The following is a 2,703-nucleotide window of genomic DNA, read 5'->3' on the forward strand; positions in this document are numbered from 1 at the left end:
CTCTCTCTCTCTCTCTCTCTCTCTCTCTCTCTTTTAATACGTCAAGTTAGCTTTCGCATTCAGATATCTTTTTCAGAATCTCCCTCTCTCTCTCTCTCTCTCTTAATACGTCAAGTAAGCTTTAGCATTCAGATGTCCTTTTCATAATCATCAATAATCCCTCTCTCTCTCTCTCTCAATTGCGCTTCCCCATTTTATTCATGATTTTATTTTGCGTCTTTCGTGATAACTTCCTGACAAGAGTGCATTGTTGCCCCTGCCATCTAGTGGTCGCTGAATGAACAACAAAAAGAGTCACAGAATAATTCCAGGCTTCTCCTTCCTCCTTGTCTCGCGGAGGTGAGCATTACGTTTGCCCAGCAGACAGCAGCGCGGTAGTTTGTTAGTCCAGTTTGAAACTGCTGAGAATGTGAGTCTTCGCGGGTGTTGGAAGGTCCTTGAACATCTACAAGGTGAGATATCCTGTGGTATCGAGTTATTTCGTTACCATGCTTGTTCAGTGTTTTGTTTATTGATTTTGTGAAACTGAATACAGATAAATTTTGTATACTTCGTTTTAGTAATGTATAGGTTTTAGTAAATGGTTTTTGGGGTTTTTGTTTTAATGAATGTGAAATTATTGCTGGTAATTGAACTGTCATTTATACACGGGTGTAGAGAAAGTATTACTGATAATACTGTATTATACTGGTCTTAGTGTGTTTTGTCACTTTAAGTGGTCTTAAACCTCTTTATTACCTTTATGAATCTTGGTTATCAATAAATTTTCAGTAGTTTATACCAGGTTTTTGTGTATAGGTTTTGGCTAGTGGGTTTATAGAGCTGTTTTGTGGGTTTTTAGAGCTGTTGTTTTATGGATATAAAGTTATACTGCTTCTTGATTAATGTTTTCTGCTATGATTTGTGGATGTTATAAGAAGTACATTATATTTAAGTTTTGAAGTATTTTTGCTTAAAACTAAATCTTATTGTATGAACTGACATTTGGTAGTTTTTTTTTTTCCCGCTCAATTTGGATATTTTGAAAGTTTTTGAAGCAGTTTCTTATTCTAGCTAGATGTAAGTATGATAGTATGGTACTAATTTTAATCTGGCTTTTAAGTAACAATAAATAAGTTACAATTAAACTTAAGTTTTATTCTTAAGTTTAGTTTTGGATTTTATATTGGTTTTTGGTACAATATTCTTAGTTTTGGTCGTGGAAACTGTGATTGGTTTGAGTTAGTTGTGAATTCCAGTTTCTAATCGTACTTAGAAACAGTTTAACGTAAACGTAACTCTTATTAGTGCTAATTAGTATGAAGTTTTAAGCTCTGATTACTACAGAATTTTGGATGTTCTGAACATTGGTCGCGGTTGGTTTTAGTGAATTTAATTTTACTGATTTATATGGTTTCTTGAAGTTATTCTTAACACTTTCAGATTGTTGTATGTACGTTGAAGATTTCGGCATTATAGTCGCCCTCGAAGACTATAACGCATCTACTTTCCTCTGGACTAAATTTCGTAACTATGCTTTATTCTATAACTAAAGGTGAGACTTTTTTTGTTTTTTTGGAACGGAGTCAAGTTTACTCAATATTAACACTCGGCAAGCTAATCCTCCCCCTTCAGGGGCGGTGCTCCTGAAGCGGGGAGGAGTTCCTCTGGCGTACGGTAGACCCTTGTCTACCGTACGTCAAAGGAGGCTTGCAGAAAACAAATACAAACTAACCTTCAAACCTTAGGCTTAAGTGGGGAAAACTAGTGATAACTAAAAGACTTGAAATTTCTACATAAGTCTTTGCAAACCATAAGTGTAATATCTTTTGGAGTTTTATAAAAAAAGCTGAGTAGTTGAAGGGTTAGATAGTTGCAGGGTTAAATCTTGGTTTCTTGGTAACTAAAAGCTTTTGTACAGCTTTATAGTTATAAGTAACTAAGTTTTTTAAAACTGTATAGTTAGAGGATTTAGTTTTGGAGTCTTTGTACAGGGTGACTTTTGGAAACCTTAATTTTGCATTTAGTAAAATTACCTGGTAAAGAAACTTAAATCAATCCTCAGTCTTTTTAAACTGAGTAATGAGATTGATTAGTTATTTTGAATAACTTGATCATCGTAGTCTTTTTAAACTGAGTAATGAGATTGATTAGTTATTTTGAGTAACTTAATCATCGTCGTCTTTGCCTTTAGTCTATTAACTTTTATATTTAAAATAGTTATTGCTTAAAACTTAACTTGGACCTTGAGTAACTTGTATAATAAAGACATTTTGATAAACATTAACATATGAGCTTTAAAGTTTCTTGAGCTTTGTGGGGAAGTTTTAAAAGTTCGCTTAATGAATCTAGTAATTTAATTTCTTTAAAGTTTCATAAAATATTCTAGTTTTAATTCCATAAGGCTGTTTAGCTTTGGATTGGTTAGCCCTTTAGCATTTAGCTTTTGACTGGTTAGCTTTGGTTAGCCTTTAGGTTTTGAAGGAGAGTTGAACGAGAATTAACCATTGTGGGCATTTACTAATAATGACCTTAAATTGCAGGTTGTTGGTAAGAACAGAGCAGCAATTAAAATTAATGCTGGTAAGAAACCTAGAATAAGAACAACAATTACTTTCTAACTCCTATACCACTGGGATAAGCTACGAAGGTTCATGAAAGTTGACTTTAAGATCCTAGGATAGCAACAGAACTTTCATTGGTTGTGCCTACAGAAATAATGAA

The 2,703-nt window shown here is 33.6% G+C and overlaps 1 long non-coding RNA gene across 1 annotated transcript; it reads left to right on the forward strand.

Moving 5' to 3' along the window:
* Positions 1-360: 360 nt before the first annotated feature.
* On the forward strand, positions 361-2,703 carry LOC135211688 (uncharacterized). The gene is made up of 3 exons (XR_010313708.1): positions 361-452; positions 1,423-1,534; positions 2,523-2,703. It is a non-coding gene; the product is annotated as an uncharacterized LOC135211688 (long non-coding RNA).

This window comes from Macrobrachium nipponense, chromosome 4 (genome assembly GCF_015104395.2).
Source record: "Macrobrachium nipponense isolate FS-2020 chromosome 4, ASM1510439v2, whole genome shotgun sequence".
Lineage (NCBI taxonomy): Eukaryota > Metazoa > Arthropoda > Malacostraca > Decapoda > Palaemonidae > Macrobrachium > Macrobrachium nipponense.